General features: G+C 41.2%; 1 long non-coding RNA gene across 3 annotated transcripts in view; it reads right to left on the reverse strand.

The window, feature by feature from the left end:
- LOC128343632 (uncharacterized) overlaps positions 1-9,390 on the reverse strand; it is a 59,587-nt gene extending 50,197 nt beyond the window's left edge. For 2 of the 3 annotated variants that reach the window (XR_008315628.1, XR_008315629.1), the window contains exons 1-2: positions 8,877-9,390; positions 5,057-5,138 (exon numbers count right to left, since the gene is read on the reverse strand). This is a non-coding gene — a long non-coding RNA (uncharacterized LOC128343632). The remainder of the gene's footprint in view (positions 1-5,056; positions 5,139-8,876) is intronic. The other variant, XR_008315627.1, reaches the window with a different exon arrangement.
- Positions 9,391-12,688: the final 3,298 nt, after the last annotated feature.

Below are 12,688 nucleotides of genomic sequence, written 5' to 3' on the forward strand. Positions count from 1 at the left end.
AGGATTAGGCTATAAAGGATCAACTACCTAGAACTTTCTAGAAAGAAGGGGTGGATAATTACTGGGCAATTTTACTTGGATTTTTTCTACAAGACATGAGGAAACTGTCCATACCAATTGGCTGGCAGAATCCTGTTTATAATTTGAGAACTGAAAACCACTGCAGAGTTTTCAGCTGAAAACTGGAAAACTTGAAAGCATAAAATAAGAGTACAAAAGCACCTATATAAGCTCAGTGGGAAATGGATGATTCTTGTCTAATACACAGTCTCTTGAATCCTATAGTCTATGATGCTAGACCCTGGGTTCAGTAGAAAGTCCACAAAAATAAGAGCACATGTCATTTATAATATGTTCACTGCATTGCAACTGTATGCATATTTACTTTGACATAAGCCCCACAGTATTCATTGGATTTTATTCTATATAAGTGTGCATAGGAGTGCAATGTTAATATCAGGACAGATATCTCCTCACCACCAACAATCCTTTTTACATAGAAAAGTAGCTTTTAACTCAATGTTATGATTCAATTTTAGGGGATTATATGTGTAGGCTTAATAAGCATATACTAAATTCAGATTTCATTTTAACCCAGGTTATTTTTAAAAAGTGAAATTTAGTACAATTGACATTTCTAAAAATACAATCTGAGTTTAAAGCAAAAAAAAAAAATCAGATTTTTAAAAAAGTAAACATTTTTTATCTGTTGTCCTACTACAGTTTTCTGTGAGTACCATTATATGTATTTGAATGCAATAATCTATAGTAAATATTGCTACTATTTTTAAAAGATCTCCCTAATACAATTGGATGCCTGTGGCTGGCTAGGACATGATTTGATAGAATTGATATCTGTTTCTGAGTTGTCTGCTGCAATTTACAATCTTTCAGTGTCCTTAGGAACATAGGAATCTGCCATATACTGAGTCAGACCATAGGTCCATCTAGCTCAGTATTGTCTACACAGACTGGCAACAGCTTCTCCAAGGTTGCAGGCAGGAATCTCTCTCAGTCCTATCTTGGAGATGCCAGGGAAAGAACTTGGAACCTTCTCTTCCCAGAGTGTAGAGAAGCTGCATTAGATTTCCATTTGGAAAAGCTCCTGGAAATCAGTTCCAAGCCCAAACACTTTTCAGAAGCATTTTAAACCACCTAGATTGGGCTGGCTTTTGGTGACTGCAGTTAAATGGAAATTTTGACTGCATTTAACAAAATGCATTTTTACTCTATTGCCACCTACCCTAAGGCTTCAAGATGGAGTCAGCTAGACATCTAAACAGACAAAGAGCCCAGACTTTTTCTTCAGAAATTCCAGGCATATTGCTACATCCTGTATACAGACCAAAGTGTCCAAAGAGCCCTGGATACAGGTCTTCTACAAACAGGCAATTTAGAAGTTCTGCCTTACTGACAAAGTGGTTTATTGTGGCATGAAACAGGCAAGAGCTCTCTTCCTCAGTGTATGAAGGAGACCAAAATGGTGGTCACAAAACTTGAAGGGGAAAAAAAAGGAAAACTCAAGCTGCAGTATTCACTGAAAGCACATTTTTAACACTAAGCAAGTCTTTGCAATTCTCGGCAAAGGCAAGAACCTCAGACTGTATGCAGGAACTGCCAACAGAACCTCAGACCCACCTTGCTTCTCTTTCCAAAACCCAAATCATCATAGATATCTGGCAGTGGGAGGAAAGGCTAAGTTTAACAAAACACAGTGGCTGTCATCTTCTTCACACACTAATTGTAAGATAATGGAAAACAGCTGTGCCCTTAAGCAAGTGAGCAGGTGGGTCCCATTATAGTCTAATACCAGTTGTTTCTTGGGAGAGCAGAAGAGACTAGCAACAGAAGCTGGCTACTGATGTCATGCAAAATGAAAATAATTTCGGCCTCTGTTTTTACAGCTAGATCTAACCAATTAATTTCAAAGGCAGTCCAAAGGATGTTGGTATTTGCGAGAGGGGGAGATAATGGCCTCATTTTCTGAATCTTTCAGAATGACCTAGAATTAATATAACTTCAGAAGGATTGAAGGCATTCCAGAAGGGAAGAAGATGAAGATATGAAGGAAGGTTCCATATGCAGGTTAAAAACACTTTTACAAAGTAGTGAAGGAAAGACCACTGTAATTCCCATACAGTGAGGATATTTTTAAGGGTTCTTGCAAGGGTACAGGACGAGAAGCTTCTTGTTCAAGGAATCACTGGGCCCTAATAGGTTTCACAGCAATGGTTGCTTTCTCCAAATGCCAGTTAGGTACTATTCCTTGTCCTGGGACTCGTTTGACCTTGATGCAATAATAGCCACCTCCAAACAGCATCCTCCCTGCACAAACGGCAAATATGCACTATTTTTATGCACCACATTAATTAGAGGGAAGCAATTAGATTCCACTTAATTTCAGAAAATGCTGGCACCGAATAAATTCCCTCTCCAAAACTACCCATAGCTCAACAACCCAGACCCCCCAAACCAGATTTTTTTTTAAGGCAAAAATAAATTACCGCATGTACCTTCACCTGCACTAGGTGTTCCCCTCCAGTTGTCTGCCACTCAGATATATAGACAGGCTGTCATCACCTGCCACCCACTGCCCCTGCCGTCTTGCCCCAATTTTTTCAAGCCCTACAGCATTATTGTTTGATGTGTCTGGTGAGGGAATTAAAGCGGATGAAGACTGAGGATACCACTCCCATAGGTAATATGTATTCCAATTCCCTCCAGCTATCTTGCTGACAATCTCTTCTTCCTCATCCCGGTCTCACTCCCCTGCATTCAAGACTGGGATAATTAAAACTCCTTTCAATTAGGTGTGGCAGAGATAGATATGCAGCTGAGATTCTGCAAAGGTGTACATACAAACTAGCTTGCCTGTCAAGATGGAGGTTCTTCTATGCTATACAGCATGCACAATTCAGCCCTCCCCACAAAACTAAGCCAATTTATATGCTAGAACAACTGGACTTCGATAAGAAAAGCAGTTGATTTTGATAATTATCTGAAATGCATAAAACTATTACCTCTGTAAATATTTTAAAATTATTCTTCAGATAAGCAGAAGCCTAACAAAATGGAATAAAGTGGCAAAATTCAGAGGGTGCCAAATGATCATAGGTCAATCATGCCTGCCTCATACATAAAGATACCATTGTTACCTGAAATGTATCTTTTTCAAGGAATAAAGTACATTATTTCTATTTACCCACTTTGACAGTGTTGACAAAAGTAACAGTCCGAATAAGGAGCTAAAAATTCCCAACACATAGACTTAAATAGGTACGTAGATATGAGTGCTAGATTCATTTGACAATTGTAATAGTCATAGCCTACACTATTTGGAGTAATACCTGTAGCTTTATAAGAGTTATTCATAGTGGAATACACACTATACTATTGGTAGCTATTCTAGGATATTGTTCTTTGTTAAGAATGACACTAAAATACTTCGTACTAACTCAACAGTCATGTAGCAGACAAATAAGCATTTGCATATATGGCATTTCAAAATCAATGCAATGTCTCTTTTAACAAACCAATAATACATGGTATCAGAATGCGATTATTCACATGTTATTCCATCTTCTACTGCATCACACTAGATATGAATTTATTCATGTAAGCTTTAAAAAGGAGCATACATCTGTTTTGACTTTGAGAAATGAAAAAATAAATAAATCCAGTTTCTACCAAATGTACAGGAGTACTTAACAATAAATAAATTAAGAGCTCGATTGGTGAGAGGTGTTAGCCTGAAAATGATAGTGAGAGAAGAGTCCCCTGTTTGCCTCATGCCTTTTAAGCCAAAGGTGACCAAACAAGACCTGGGGGCCATCCCATGCTCTTTAAGAGTCCCCAACAGAAATGCAGCAGCCAATCCACAAATAGAACACATTACTGAATCATCTGCAGGGATAGGAAGGAGTCAGATGCTCTACTACACAACAAGCAAAAGGGCTGATTACTAGAGCAAAATGGCAGCTCCTGCATGATGCATCACCATGCTCCAAACTCCAATCCCTTCTCAATCAGCAGCATGTGTTACAAGTATGGAACAGTGGCACACAAAGCAGAATATAGAATTTGCAAGACACTAGCATTTGCAACCCAAGTGGAGGTGTGATAGATTGTGACAGTGCTGGCCTGGGGCCAAGAGAAGAGGACTTGGATATAAAAATAATATTGAGTTCTATATTGCCCTTTTGAGTGTTCAGAATGTTTCACATATACCTTATCTTCTCGTTATCCTTACAACCACCTTGCAAGCGAAGTCCTTGCAAAACGTAAGTTTTGGGCGGTAAAAAAATGTTAAATAAATAAAAATAATAATAAATTATTCCCCTCGTTATTGGAGATTTGGGCGCTGAGACTGTCTTAACTGGCAGAGGTGAGATTCAGACCAAGGACCTCCTGGGCTCAGACTCCTACCTACTCCGTTACACTAACAGTCATGGCTAGAAAAACAGACCCGGAGCAGTGTTGCCTCTAAGGCGTGCACACACACGTTTTTTGATGTCCGCTCAGTTAATTTTAGATCCTGCTCAGATAGAATCAGGACGATCCCACTCTGAATATACATGCACGCACACTGCCTTATTACTGCTGCCCAGAACAAAATTCATTCCGCACACAGATGAAAAAAATTAGAGAGAACACTGACCCAGAGGCCTTTGGTTTGTCAGGAAGGGGAGCTGTATGGATGGATGTAAAGATGCAAGGGCTTGCCGTTGCATATGCTAATTTGAATCAAATTAGACATGACGTTAAGCACATATTTGTTTGTTTGTTTGTTAACAGCTGTTGCAGGAGTCCCCTGTTGGACCCTGGCATGCATTTGTTTTTCCCAGAGCTGTGGTTCAAACACAAAACAGAATCTGCCCCTCTCAAGCTGCTATTTGCCACTAGGGCTGTGCGTCACATTGGACCTATAATTGGAGGCCTGAGGCAATGCAACCCTATCTGGGGCATTTTTTAAAAAAACACAGAAATGATTCTGATTGAAAAAATGTCTCCGATATCGATATTGTATTGAACAGTATCATAAGGTGAGGGAGCTTACCTTTGAATGAAGATCCAGCTTCTCTGAATAAATTGGTAGTGGCTGCATTTCAAATTCCTGTCTTTTCTTTCCTGATCTCATCCTACAATGCATCAGAAAAGGAAGGAATGTCATGATATTAAGTCTTTTTCTTGGCACCTTACTGGAGGCAAGGAATGGACACGTCTTCCTATAGTTACAGGGCGTGGCCATGTGTCCCTCACTCCCAGTAATGCACCAGGGAAGGGAAGGTGGGAATTTGAAACACTGCCGCTGTAGCTTCCCACAAGGTAGCCAATTATTACTGTCATTTAAAAGGTAAGCACCTCTGCCATCCTGATGCATTGAGATTGGTTCAATGCAACCCAAACCACCCCCTGCATTGTGTATGTGATGCAAGAATGGCCTCTATCATTATGGGGCTCAGGCTGATCAGGCCTGTGCACAAGCTCTATTTGCCACCAGATGAGGGATCTTCATAAGGGTGCTGGTAACGGAATTTTGGTAGATGAAATGCAAGGTGGTAGCACATTGGGAAAAGGGATTTGATGGTGAGGGGTGCTTAAGTTGGCTAGAAGAGTTTGATTGGCGAGAGAGGTGACTAATTGCTAAAGAAAACTGCTAGGCTCAAAGATGCACTTTTATGGGCCTCAGGGTTTTTTTGTTTTTGTTTTAAAGCTACATTATGGGTGTGGTCCCAAGCATCTGCTGTTTAGGAAATAAGCCTCCCAGCCCCTCTGAGTCTGAGGCCCTGTTCTGAATCGAGAAGTACAAGGTTTTAGACCTATTTGCCCACCTAATGGCCCAGTGGGGAAATGACTTGATTAGCAAGCCAGAGGCTGCCGGTTCGAATCCCCGCTGGTATGTTTCCCAGACTATGGGTATATTCCCCAGACTATGGGAAACACCTATATTGAGCAGCAGCAGTATAGGTAGATGCTAAAAGGCATCATATCATACTGCACGGGAGATGGAAATGGTAAACGCCTCCTGTATTCTACCAAAGACAACCATAGGGCTCTGTGGTTGACAGAGTCGACACCGACTTGACGGCACACTTTACCTTTACAAGGTTTTTACCCTAGCTGAAATCTTTGCTTCAGACTTACAGTCTTTCCTCCAATAAGTAACTGCAGATCATGATTATTCAGGGTCCATCTCCCCAACACTGCATATGCTCACATCCTAGATTACTTGACACTATCTAGAGGTGAATCCTAGCACAGAAAAAGGTCCTGTTTCTGGGAAGCCCTCATTCAAATTAAGTCCTGCTCTCACATGGGAAGACTCTGGAAGAAAGGGGGCATAGAAAGAGAGAGATGGAGGGAGGAATGGAAAAGAAAATATTGTGCAGGAGGATGGGGGGGGAAGAGAAGGAGAGGGCTTTAGCTCTAAGATGTTTGAAGGGAGGGAAAGCACAATGGAGAAAAAGAATAGTAGAAGTGTGTTTATTGTGGGGCTAGGAGTCGGACAATAAGAGAAAGGATTATACAGAAAAGGTATGTAAGGGCAACAGTATGTATGGAAGAACAGAAACCTGGCTGCTTCCCCTCCTCTTCAGCACCCTAAGTGCTGAAGATTCCATTTTTAAATTGCCAGTGGCTATTTAAAAGGAGTGCCTGGAGTTCTGAATCTCTGGTAACATGCACTACTGTGACTAATTATTATGAAGCTGCAGGTATTGTATGACTCTCAATCATTCTCCCTATGATGGACACACCACACTTGAATCAGTTCCACTGATTTGTTACATTTCATCTCGCTTATGAAAAGGCAAGCCCTGGACTATCCTCCTAGTCTGGATGCTTCTCATAGCTGTCTTTCTATCATCACAGAAAGACAGAGCCAACAGCAGGCAAATACAATGGTGCTCTTCTTCACTATGGTTGTCCTGAGTCTGGGTGCTTGCTCATAACAGGGGAAGCACAGTAAACATCCATGTTGACTGTGTGCCCCCTCATTTACTTCCCCACCTTTGGCAGAAGACTGCACTCACACACAGTGTAGTGGAGAGGTGCCTAAAGGCATTTCTTTACTTGCCATAGGCACCAAGCAAATACCTGTTTTGATGGCTTTGGCTCAGTGTTGTAATTTGAACAAACATTTGTAGTCACATGGTTCTAACCCTTCTCTACCTTAGTCTGTGGCTGAGATCTAGACTAAGTTACCCAATTGCACAGGAGTTACTCTAAAAGATTACATTTTAATAGGCCTTCTAGTGAGTAATGCAGTCAGGATGTCAGCCATTAACTTTATTATTTGGTTTTACACATTTACAAACATCTGAATAATGAGTGTTGATCTTTCAAATTACGTTAACTGGATCTATACTTTCTGTTTAGCTTTCATGACTCAATAATTGAAATTCGAGATTAAATCTGATCATGGCAATCAATGATTCAGAATGGTCCCTTCCTACAAGCCACTCCCCTCTCTGAAAACATGATGTGGGAATATAAATTAGGGATGTGCACAGAACATTTTGGCATCTCATTAGAGAGATGCCAAAACGATTCGGGTTGCTGAGGTCTAACCGTTTCAGTGAGGTGTGAGCAATAGCTTTAAGGAGCAGGTACACAGGTCCTTACCAGCCCCTCCACCTCTCCACTGCCATTCCGGTTGCAGAGCTGTGCTGCTCAAAAGGCTGCACACGACTGCTTCCCTGTCCCTAGCAGCCTGTGTGCGGCATCAGCACCCATAAAGCATAAAATGAGTGCTAGCTCTGAGAAAGTTCTCACAGCAATTGTTCTTGGTCCCATAGATCATCACATCCTAGATAATGATGCACAGGTAGAAGTCATCATAGACTAACCAAGAAAATAATGGAAATCAAGAAAATAATGGAAAATAATGGAAAGCCCCTGGTGGTGCAGTGTTAAAACTGCTGCCCTGTAACTAGAAGGTTACAAGTTCAATCCTGACCAGGGGCTCAGGGTTGACTCAGCCTTCCATCCTTCAGAGGTCGGTAAAATGAGTACCCAGAATGTTGGGGGCAATATGCTAAATCATTGTAAACCGCTTAGAGAGCTCCGGCTATAGAGTGGTATATAAATGTAAGTGCTATTGCTAAATTATTGATTGATTGATTGAGATTTGTGATTTGATTTGATTTGATTTTTATACCGCCCTTCCAAAAAGGCTCAGGGTGGTTTACAATTAAAACAGAAACCATTAAAACCAACAACAATTAAAACAGAAATATAAATATAAACACCAATTAACAATTAAAACATCTTTAAAAACAATTAAACAATAAGAACAATTAAAACCCTGAAAACCAGGTTAGAGCACTGAAACAATTAAAACTAATTAAAACCCTGGAAGGCCAGGCCAAACAGATAGGTTTTAAGGGCTCTCCTGAAGGTCAATAAAGAATTAAGATCGCAGATTTCTGCTGGGAGTGCATTCCACAGCCCTCCTATATCTGCTTCCACTAAAAAACACAGTGACCTAGAGTAATCTGATGCACGAGAGAGTGAGGATTATCATCATATTTAGTTCTTCAAACAAGTAAAATTGTTCATCCTGGTGCAGGGGGATTCCTAAAGGCAGTCTTCTAGCGCAGGACCAAACAGACAACCCAGAAATGACAACCCAGAAAGCGAAATGTACTAAACAGTACATTTCTGTACTGTGTAACTAGAACCATCATATAAATGCTTGTGCCATGGATCCCCTTGTCTGGAACGCTGGGGAAGCCATGACCAGCAAAGCCCCAATCTGGAACCAGAGATCCCTCCGCTTCTCAACCCAACCCCTCATGGCTCTGGAGAACATATCGGTGAGAATGCAGCTATGAAAGATTGCATTTTGGAAGACCCTTGGCCCAGCCTCCACTGACCTCTAAGAATGTTGCTGAACCTGGGTCCAGAAGCAGTAATGACGACAGAGCCCTCAATTGGCAGCCTACAGATTGGTTCAGGAGGGGTCTTCTCATGAGACAGAGGGATCATCTTTGGAGAGAGAGACAGGAACATACACAGCTGTGGGGGGTGAGGCTGAGTAGCACCAGGATGGATTAGAGACCTCCCCTAGCTCTCTATCCTTGCTTCTGTTCCAGGCTACTTTGAATCTCTCCTGCTCCCAAAGCAACTTCTGTTTTTAAGCTTTGCTTTCATACATTTTGAAAACCCAAGTAATTTTTACTGCACCAAACAATAAATCAAGTAGATCTTATAAATGCCACCAAAGAAACTCCTCTGGTTTTTTTTGGTTGGTTTTTTTGAGACAAATAATTACAGTTTAGGATAAAGATGGTGGATCAGAATAAAGTTAGTTTTGTCTTCAGCTGATGCTTATATCTGAAATACACAGCATGTGATATTCTTTGTTCTTTACAGTTATTGACCAGATCCTTCCTACGATGAGAGCAATCTACGAAGGAATAAAAGGAAACCTACAAAAGCAGATACAGCTGTAACAAGTTAAAAGGATAGAATGAAATATAATCAATTTAATAGGTGGAAATAAATTCATACTGAAATAGTCTAGTAGGGGCTGGATTTCAAAATGCTGTAAAACCATTAAGTATTTTTAAAAAACACACACACCAGTTTGTCAACATTGGGAGACTCACACACCCCTGCCCCCTACAATTAAGACATTCCAGAACTTAAGTTGCTATTGATTGGAAGAAGATGATGATGATGATTTTATTTTTACATTTATATCCTGCTCTTCCTCCAAGGAGCCCAGAGCAGTGTACTACATACTTGAGTTTCTCTTTCACAACAACCCTGTGAAGTAGGTTAGGCTGAAAGAGAAGTGACTGTCCCAGAGTCACCCAGCTAGTTTCATAGCTGAATGGGGATTTGAACTTGGGTCTCCCCAGTCCTAGTCCAGCGCTCTAACCACTACACCACGCTGGCTCAAGATGGGCAAGTTGGATTCCTCTCAGAACCATTTTGAACCTTGACCATTTGGGCAGCTGCTAAAAACTATAAAGTTAGATGTTTATGTGGGCATTTCTGGTTATTTTTATCTACGAGGTTCAACAAAAATGTTTTCCTGTCAGATTCTAAACTGATAGCAGCAATGCCCCTAACAATGTTGAGAACATCTGTTCAAAAGCTCTGAACTAAGGGACAATTAAGCCACATGTGGACAGCCTTTCCAACATCGTACCTTTTCTGTAAATCTGTTTTGTTTCTGGGTTAAATCTCCAGAAGCTTAACACTTTATAAACATTTTTGTAAGTTCTACACAAAGAAATGTTAGTAATGTTCTTCTAAATATCTCCCCATCCATCCAAGTTCATAATCAAGAATTGCTTACCATTTGAGCATAATTGGTTTTAGATACCAAGGTATTATAGAATAAGATGTACAGATCTAGGAATCTACACTAAGAATATGCAAAACTTTCCCCTTTATTTCTGTCCCATATGCAGAAACTCTGCAGAGCTGGTGAGGAATTTTTGCTTATAAAGTGGGTATGAATTGGAAGCACAATTTGACCTTTGCTTTCAAAGGGATGCACGTTTGGTTCTGCATTCCTGTTCTTAAACCATGCTATCCTGAGCTAGTTTGCAGCCCAGGCCCCACATATCTCTCGCCCCACTCCAACAGACAGACAGTGAGGCGATTCTCACGATCACCAAAAAGCGGGCTAAGCGAGCCTAGCCCTCTTTTTGGCGATTGTGGGGTGCAACGAGAGCTGTGCGGCTCCTGGCAGCAAACCGCCCAAAGTACTCCTCCCTTTAGCTGAGATTAACAGAGCGAGCGCTCCGTTAACCTCAGAGTTTTGATCGCGTATTGCTGCGACACGACTCCACGCCATGGCAACACACAAGGAGACCCCCCACCGGGAGGCTGAAAGCAGCCTCCCGGGCTCGGGGGTCTCACCAGGAGCCGCGCGGCCCCCGCTGGCTCCGTGACAGAGCCAGCAGTCGTGGGCAGCCGGTGTGCTCGTCTGAGGGGAGAGGGGGCTAAGCCCACTCTCCCCTCAAACCCCCTTACAGCGAGTCTCACTGATCGTGAGACTTGCCTCAGTGAGTCCCTTCGCATGATTGGTGAGAAAAGCATCAAGGGGAAGTGGGGAGAAAGGCTGCTAGCACTGACCTCCCTGAAACAAGAGCACTTGCTTGCTCTCTTAACCCCATTTTGCAGGAGGGCTCCACAGGCGGGTTTGCTGCAGCAGCGGCAGCAACAGCCACTTGCCTCGCGCTGCTTCTCACAAGCAGCCAAGAGCAGACTTGGCTGCCTTAGCCTGCTCTTGGCTGCTTGCGAGAACAGCCTCAGTAAGCTGGACAGAAGGTGGGTTTGGAATAATTATCTGCATTAGCAGAACTATAATATTCATGTTTTACTGCAGGATCCATTGACCTAGCTTCTGAATACCCAAGTATGGGTACTCTTCCAAGCACACAGAATTCAAGCCTGTAGGCCTATAACACTGTGCTTTAATTCTTTGCAGGATTGCTATGCAGATTTTAGTAATGAGCATTTTATAAATATCTGAACAGGTAGGACTGAAGACCAAATGTATCTGTCATTTATTAAAAATGCATTTGAGCTGGTAAGAGGACTACTTTATTGGATTAATTGTTTCCAGTGGTATCATTCCAAAAATTAATAATCAGCTGATTTACTGACTGTAGAGCAGCACTATTCCAAAAATTAATAACCAATTGATTTACTGACTGCAGAGCAATATGTTATGCTGACTTGGATAAGGACCAATAAATCTTTAAGATGCATGGAAAAAAATCATTGATCGAACAGATGCCATGTTGGTATACTTTGAGATTAACCCAACCCTGTATTAGCATCTGCATTTTTGTGCCACTTTTCAGCAGATGAATACACTTTGTATTTCAGCAAAGCTATTTAATACAAAGAACCAAAGTTTCTGAGTAATGAACTTCATATGTTCCAATATAAGTATCACAATTCTCTTTGTGTCTTAGATACATCCAGAAAACAGACTCTGTTTTTTGAACACTTACATGGGAGTAAACCCCAAAGAAGTCAAAGGAGCTTACTTTTGAGTAAGCCATGTATATGGATGTGCGGTGCATCCTGTGTTTCTTCAAAACTAAGTCCCACTGAGTTCAATGGAACTTACTCCCAATTGAGTGTGTATATAGGGTTGCAACTTTAGTCAAAACTCCAGGCAGATCATAAAATTAGTTTAAAACACAGTTCTTTTGGGTTGTTCCCCCCCCCCACTTTTTTCGGCATTTCAGTTATGAAACTGTGTTGTGTGCACCACTACTTTTAGGTATTAGTGTTCAGATACATTGTCTTCATGTTTCTGATTAAGAAGATGGTTACTTCCTACTTCACAGTCCATAATCCTTAGAAAATCTGGATTATAAAAGCATTACCTTGATTTCCATCTTAGATCTAGATGCAAATCTAGGGGTGTGTTGTTGGCTCTGGCCACTCCTTAAATATATTCTTGAAGTATAAATGTAACTTTATCCTAGCAAACTGAAGTTTATGAAGGGAAGTGATTTGTTAGAAGCAGTTTAACTTCTAGAGATTCTGGAATAGGTCCTGAAAGGCCGTAACAAAGAATAGCAACAGGCTTTACATCAAACACATCAGCACAATAACAAAGAACTGATATATTTCTTAATTATTACAACAGGATTACAATAGGATAGCACTCATTTTCACATGCCAACAATTGGTTAGAGGGGTGGTTGAT

Source organism: Hemicordylus capensis, chromosome 2 (assembly GCF_027244095.1).
Source record: "Hemicordylus capensis ecotype Gifberg chromosome 2, rHemCap1.1.pri, whole genome shotgun sequence".
Lineage (NCBI taxonomy): Eukaryota > Metazoa > Chordata > Lepidosauria > Squamata > Cordylidae > Hemicordylus > Hemicordylus capensis.